This window comes from Strix aluco, chromosome 13 (assembly GCF_031877795.1).
Source record: "Strix aluco isolate bStrAlu1 chromosome 13, bStrAlu1.hap1, whole genome shotgun sequence".
In the NCBI taxonomy this organism is placed as follows: domain Eukaryota; kingdom Metazoa; phylum Chordata; class Aves; order Strigiformes; family Strigidae; genus Strix; species Strix aluco.
In genome coordinates this window covers 12348816-12355350 of record NC_133943.1, presented here as the reverse complement: position 1 = coordinate 12355350, position 6535 = coordinate 12348816, and the positions used below count along the sequence as shown (strand labels likewise).

Below are 6535 nucleotides of genomic sequence, written 5' to 3'. Positions count from 1 at the left end.
GTGGGGAAACTGAGGCAGGGATCATGCAACGCCTCTGACTGATGCCAGGGTGGCACCTTGCCCGGGGCAGTTTGACTCCCCTTGCTGTCCTTGGCACAGAGCGGCATGGCTGCCCAGCCCACCCCAGCCCTGGGCTCCGGCTGCCCCAAACCCCTCTGCAAACCCCGGCACTGCCCAGAGGCCCCGGCTGAGCCTCATGGAGGGATGAGGCTTTGCTCCCCCATCCCATGTGGTCCGGCCATCCTCCCCCTGGCCATCCTGGGGCGCGTAGCAAAGCCCTGGCCATGTTCTTCTCAAGGCAAGGGACAGGCAGACGTGTGCCTCAGTTGCTCTATCAGGTAGATGGGTCAGCACTTCAGGCTCTGCACCCAGAGCTGCTGGAGCTGCTGGTAACTCATGTGCAGGGGGCTGGGGGAGGCACCCAGCAAGTCCCAAGGGGGACATTTGCCAAGCGCAGGGTCTCCGCTGTCCCCCCACAGGTGCTGGTGCCCGTGCTGCCGCCCAGCTGGGCTCTGCAACTGCCTGGCTGAAGCTGATAGTGAGAGACGGGGAGCTTAGCCCCAGCCCTGCTTCGGTGACAGGGAGGAGACTGGTGCTTCCCTGCAGTGGCTGGGGCAGCTGGTTCAGGGGTAGGCTGGGGGCAGGTCGGGAATTCTTCAATTAAAGGGCTTTGTTTGGTCAGAAATTGCCAATATTGTCCAAACCTAAATCTTTCTCAGGATCAGAGTCAGCCTTGATAAATTTTCTGGCTGAAAAAAAGGGGGAAAAAGAAAGAAGGAAACAATCAAAGCTCTCTGAGTTGGCATTTCCTGAACTAAGTGCTGTATTTTTTTAATTTGGGTGTGTGTGAGAGAGACATGGCTTTCCATCCTGCACCAACATGTCCTGTAACTCCCCCCCAACAACCAAAATCAAAACAAACTGCTTGGAAAGGGTTGAAACGGAGCGGTTGGAGCCACAGCAAACCAACAGAGCTGTCATGGGGGGGAGGTTGGGTTTGGGTTTTGGCTTGTCATCTCCAGAGAGGTTTTGCGATTTCCACTTTTCCTTCTCATGTGGGACAGGAAGGACTTTCCCCATCCCTGCCCTCTCCCGGCTAGGTTTTGGGGTGGCCCCTCTGGGTGGGATCTCCTCACCCTCCCAGCCCTGTCCCAGCGACCTGCTCCGGTGGGAGCCTCAGGAAATCAAACAGCAACAGCCCGGTGCCCCTTCCAGCTGCCCAAAGGGGCTGCCAGCCTCTGGGTCCCGGCAGAGCAGGCAGCGAGCACCGCAGGCAGCACCAGCTGCGCGCAGGCATGGTTCACCCGGCTCTTCCCTGCCAGCCGTGGGGAGGGGATGCAGGCACGCGTGGGAAGGTGCCCGCGGGGAGGTGCTGGGCACAGGGAACGCAGGCGATGCGCGGCCCTGCGTCAGCAGCGAGCCCCACCGGGGTGGGCTGGGTGCTGCCGGCTGCGCCCCGCTGAGTCAGCGGGCTGGGGGTGGAGGCGGTTACCCCTGTGGCACTTTGGCACAGGCTGGGGAGCCGGGAATGGGCCGGGTGGGAACAGGGCTGTGTGACGTGTGGGGTGTGCCATGCCAGCGGCACAACGGCTGTGTCGGGGGTCGTGTCCCTGATGGGCGTCTCTGTCCACCTTGTGGTGGACGGGTCTGGCTGCATTTGGGGGTGGGGGTGGCTGGAGGATCAGGGCCTCTCGCCTGTTCTGGCTGGGAGATGGGGACCAGCCCGGCCACCCCACGGTGTCCCCTGGCACCCAGTGCTGCCTCTCGCCCCGCACTGTTCTTACAGCCGTGGGGGGCTCATCCAGTGCTCAGCCGTGAGCAGCAACCGGAGAGGGGGCAACTGGGGTCCCTGTCCCCACGGCACCCACCCGGGACAGGCTTCAAAACTCCCGCATCCAAGGCTGGCATCGGGACAGGCAGGGCATGAGCTGGAGAGGGGACAGGGGGACAGCAGTGCGAGGAGGAGGGGACACTGGCTGCTTCTCCGGTGATGTGGTTCTGCTGCTGCGGGGGGGAGGGTGCCCGGGGGGGAGCCAGGCAGCCCCAGCCCCTGCAGGGCCTGCCCGGGGTAGGCAGGGCTGGCAGAGTGGGCAGGAACAGGCAGGACTGGCAGGGTGGGCAGCCCAGCCTGCCTGCTCCGGCCTAGGCAGCACTGCCACCTGCCGTCCGCCCTGCCCTCCCTGCCCGGCCACGCTGCCTGCGCTGCCTGCTGCCTGCACCTGTCTGCTTCTTCCGCCTCCACCCTGCGCCTGCCTGCACCTGTCCCCGTGCAGGCAGGCAGGCAGGCAGGCAGGCAGGCAGGGGCCCGGCAGGCTGCGGGGCGGCAGCCCCCCCTCCCCACCGCCTGCAGCTCCTGGGGCGGCCCCACGGGTCTCGTTACTCTCGGGTGGGGGGTCAGGGCAGGCCAGCGACCCGGGGGCTCCGGTGCTGGCAGGGATGCGATGGGCGTGGGGTGGACGGGAGTTCCCGGGAGGCCGCAGGAGAGATGCCAGCTCCCGGCCGAGACGGCCGCGGCCCGGGATGCTCGCGCTGCCCAGCAGCGGCAGGGACAGGGACGGTGCAGCGGTTCCCTTTGCAGGAGCACGGCAGGGCCGGGAGCTGGGCGGGATGTTGAGGGGGGGACATCGCAGGAGGGAGAGAGCAGCCCCCCCGGGGCTATGATCCACAGACGGCTCTTGTCTCTCCTTTCTGCCCCAAACTGTGCTGGCACCAGACCGTAGGCTCCCACCCTGCTCCCAGCCCCAAAGGACCGGCCAGGACAGAGTCACTCGGGAGTCAAGACCTTTATTGACCCCAGGGTGACTAGGTGGCAGGGGCAGGGCAGACCATCTGCCCACCAGCTTCATCCCCAGCACCACCGGGACGTCTGTCACCCCCCGGCGTGGCGCAGCTGGGGCTGCCTGGGCTGGGTTGCCCACCTCCCTGTGTTTGGGGTAGCCAGGGGCTCCCCCTCCCACTTGCAGCCCCTGCAATGTCTCCGTACCTTGGTCGCTGGCTCTTCCGCAGGCTGAGGCTCCCTGTGGGATGGGCTGTCTCTAGCCGCTGAGCCGTGGCCCCAAGAACAGTATTTCCAGGAATCCCCAACGTAGCGCCTAAGGGATTCCTGGGAAAACTGGACCCTGAGGGCACGGCGACCCAGGCTCTCTGCCAGCCCCACGCTCCTCGCTGTCAGCTGGGCTCCACGTGCGGCTGATTGGGGATGCTGCTGCCACATCCCTGCTGTTCCCTCACTGCACAAGGCTCCCACATTTCTGTGTGACCCCTCCCGCTGGTGCCCAGTGCCAGGCAGGGGGTCTCAAGCAGACACACAGGTCCCTCTGCTGCAAGGAGAAACCTCCCCACCCTCCTCTCACCCCTTGCTCTCTGCAGGGATCTGGAGCTTTGGGGTGAGCCCTTTCCCATAGCCAGGGGTCAGCTCTCCTTGCGTCACTCGTTCCAGCAGGTGGGGGGTCCCAGAGGTCCCTAGGGTGCGCAGTTCCTCCCTTCCCGAGCTACAGTGCTTCATCTCAGACTCCCAATTGACCAGAGATGCAGCACTGCACCTTGGGCTGGGAGACATGGAGAAGCCCACGGTCACCCTTGCTGTGGCTGGCGTGTGTCCGTGGGTCATGCCACAGCAAGGCTGTGTGTCTGCCTGCCCGGCTGGGTGCAGGCAAAGAGGTCTCCCCCCACATCCAGAGCTGTGTGCCTGCGTCCTGCAGCCCAGCCCCAACATGATGGCAGGGCAGACCTGTGCTTGGTAGCTCAGCCTGGCCCAGCTCTGCAGGGACAGGCAGGGATCGGGACAGATGAGGGGGTGTCTGCCTCCAGATCTGTGTACTCTCACCAAGAGCCAGTGCAGAGCTGGGCGAGAGGGTGAGGGTGACGGGAGCCCTCCCAGGGCTGCCACCCAGCAGGGCCAGGACACCCCAGGACAATGTGGGGGCCGTGGGTATCACATAGCATCCCTCCCTGTCCTTTGCCCTTTCCCCACCCCAGGGCATGAGGAGTGTGTGAAAGCTCCTGCTGTCCCTCCCCACCCTTGTCCCTGTCCCAGTCACCATCAGAGGAGATCCTGCAGCTGGCCAGCACCTCAGCTTCCCAAGCTCAGCCATCGGCCCCATCTGTTCCCAGGGTGGCAGGGCTGAGCCCAGCCCTTCCCATGGGCAAAGACCAGGGGCTGTGGGAGGGTTGTCCTCTGGACCATCACCCTTGGGTCCAGATGGACTTCAGCCCCCGCAAAGGCGAGGATCTGGGGGGGGAACAGGAGGAGAGGGACGATGGAGGGAGTGGCTGAGCCCAAAAATGTCTTTCGCAGGCGAACACTAACATCCTGAGCAGAGCCGAAATGTGATAAACAGACCATCTATCACAACCGCGTTCCGCTGCCGGGCCCCGGCAGCTGTGGTGCTCCCAGCAGCCTGACGAGAAGCAGATGGTGCATCTCTGGCGTGAGCCCCTGCATCCGGCACCGGCCCCCCTGGCCGGGAGCACCCAGCCAGGAACCGGGGCAGAAACAACCCTGTGCAATGTGCTGGGCTCCCCCGTCTGCTGCCCCCAGTTCTTGGTAGGAAAGAGTGGGGAGAAAAGCCCTGTGGTGCCCCAAGCTTGCAGCATCCATCAGTCAGGAAGGAGGTTTGGGAGCAGACTTGGCCAGCGCAGGGTTATCTCCATACCAGCCACGGCCAGGCCAGCCCTGAACTCTGGCCAAGTGTGGGAACAACCACAGGGACCCAGAGCCAGGAAAGGTGCTTCAGGGACCCTCCTGCCACCCTACACATTTGCAGAGCCTCTGCCCCACTGCTGGCCCCACTGGGCAGCACCTTGGCCCCATGCACAACCCCCAGGAAGGGGCCGCCGTGCTTTCAGCAAGGAGCGATGTGCGGCACTGCAGTGTGCGCTGGGAGCCAGCCCCACCTTTGCATGTCTGGGCAGTGGGGAACGGGGGCAGATTTGCCCGCAGCGTGCGGCTGCCTGTGCCCAGGGAAAGGGCTGCGCTGGCAGCATGCTGGCATGCCGGCTCTGCCCGTCTCTCGCCGCTGGCCATGTTTCTGGGCTGTACAGTCATCACGTGCCTTCGGCAGCTTCGATGTCCCAAGGGACTCCCACGGCTGACAAGTCTGTAAGACACAGAGGATGGCAGTCAGCGTGGCGCTGCGGAGCTGAGTGTGGACTGGTGGGGAGGCGCAACCTCTTGAGTCCCTTCCTGGGCAGCTGCTGTGGGCCCCCCTTGGGTGTGCAGGACCCCACGGAACTGAGGACAGCGATGCCAACAGCTCTGTGCACACAAAAAACCCTACGATAGCCAAAGGCCTCCCTTTGATTGCTCAGAGCCATGTGTACCCAAAGCCTGAGGACGTGGGACACATTCCCCTCTCCCGGTGGTAGCTGTCAGGTCCCCAGGTACACAGGGATCCCTGCAGTGAGGCCTGGGGATGGCCCCCTGTCCTCCCCTACCACCATCCCAGCCTGGGTAGGAAAAGATGGGACGGAGCCTTCTCTGTCCCCACGGCACAGGGCTGGGAGACCTCAGCTGCCGTCCCCGGGAGGTGGTGGCAGGGGAAGAAACACCAAGAAAGACTGCAGGAATGTGCCGGGCTGCGCATCCAGCCAGCTTGGAGGTAAAACATCTGTCAGGGCTTGCCCAACCCTGCCTGAGGAGAGGTCTTGGAGGGGGAGAGAGGGACCCCCATCCTCCCTCCAATGTCCCCATCGCGTGTCCCCAAGATGGGGCAAAAAAGCCAGAGCTGCAGGGCCTGCCTTTCCCCCTTGTCTCCACTCCTGGTTTGGTCCCAGTTTCCTGAGGAAAGAATTCTGTCACCAGCGTGACAAATGGCTGCCACCCTCTGCTCCCCAGCACTCACACTGCTGCTGGGGGACCTCCATGCTGGGGGACAACAGTGTCCCCCAACCAGTGCCTGCCAGGAGGAGAGCTACGGCCCCAGGTTGCTTGTCCCCTCACTCATGTGGGTGCGAACACGCCACTTGGCTTCAGGAGAGGAAACAAGAATAACAAATGGCTGGACCCATGGTCCTGCCGACGCTGGGGGGGACCACCAGCCACCACCACATCCCCAAGCCAAGGCTTTCCGGAGTGTGCCCAGGGCACAGTGTGCACACCCAGGACAGTCCCCCGGCTCCTTCCTTGGACACACCAGCACTGCCTGGCACTGCCCTTGCTCCTGCCCGCTGCTCACCTCCAGCCTTCGCCTCTGCTGAGCTGCTTCCCCTGCTCGCCCGCCCTGCCGCCGCCGGTGGGTGCTGGGAGGATGGGAGCCGGTGGGCGAGCGCTCGGTGCCTGCGAGCTGCCTCCCCGGTGGCGCTGGGCTGAGTCAGAGCTCGGCCCTCCCCGCGGTTACAACACAGCGCCCTTTCCCCTCTCCAGGCAGGCCGCCGCTGCAGGAAATGTCCTTTTTTAATAGCAGTTGGGATTTGTTTCCTCCTTGAAATTCCCCAGCCTCGCGAGGCCAGCCATGAGGCCAGACCTGGGCTTTTGAGGGAAGCCTGAACCCCCCGGCCAGGAGGGCTCTGCTGTGAGTGGCTCTGGGCTGCCCCA

At 64.3% G+C, this 6535-nt stretch overlaps 1 long non-coding RNA gene across 1 annotated transcript; it reads right to left on the bottom strand.

The window, feature by feature from the left end:
- Positions 1–2768: 2768 nt before the first annotated feature.
- LOC141929290 (uncharacterized) lies at positions 2769–6244 on the bottom strand. The gene is made up of 2 exons (XR_012624994.1): positions 6177–6244; positions 2769–5099 (listed from the first exon to the last, which is right to left on the bottom strand). It is a non-coding gene; the product is annotated as an uncharacterized LOC141929290 (long non-coding RNA).
- Positions 6245–6535: the final 291 nt, after the last annotated feature.